We start from the raw sequence: 325 nt of genomic DNA on the forward strand, positions 1-325 counted from the left end.
GCTTGCAGTGAGCTGAGATCCGGCCACTGCACTCCAGCCTGGGCGACAGAGCGAGACTCCGTCTCAAAAAAATAAATAAATAAATAAATAAAATAGAAGGAATCAATGGTTTTAAGGCTCTATCCTAGCACACACCTGTATGAGCATTTGCTTAAAATTGCCTGACCTTTGTACGTAATCTCTATCACTTCATATTTGAAAATCACTTGCTAAAATATGACCTGATCAATGCTGTTATGCTAGTGAGAAAATCCACAACTAAAGACTTTGCTGTATATTAGCGTTACAGTTAGAAGTCTGGAAGCCTTTGGAGGCTGGCAAATCT

This window comes from Colobus angolensis, unplaced genomic scaffold (assembly GCF_000951035.1).
Source record: "Colobus angolensis palliatus isolate OR3802 unplaced genomic scaffold, Cang.pa_1.0 Scaffold56, whole genome shotgun sequence".
In the NCBI taxonomy this organism is placed as follows: Eukaryota; Metazoa; Chordata; class Mammalia; order Primates; family Cercopithecidae; genus Colobus; species Colobus angolensis.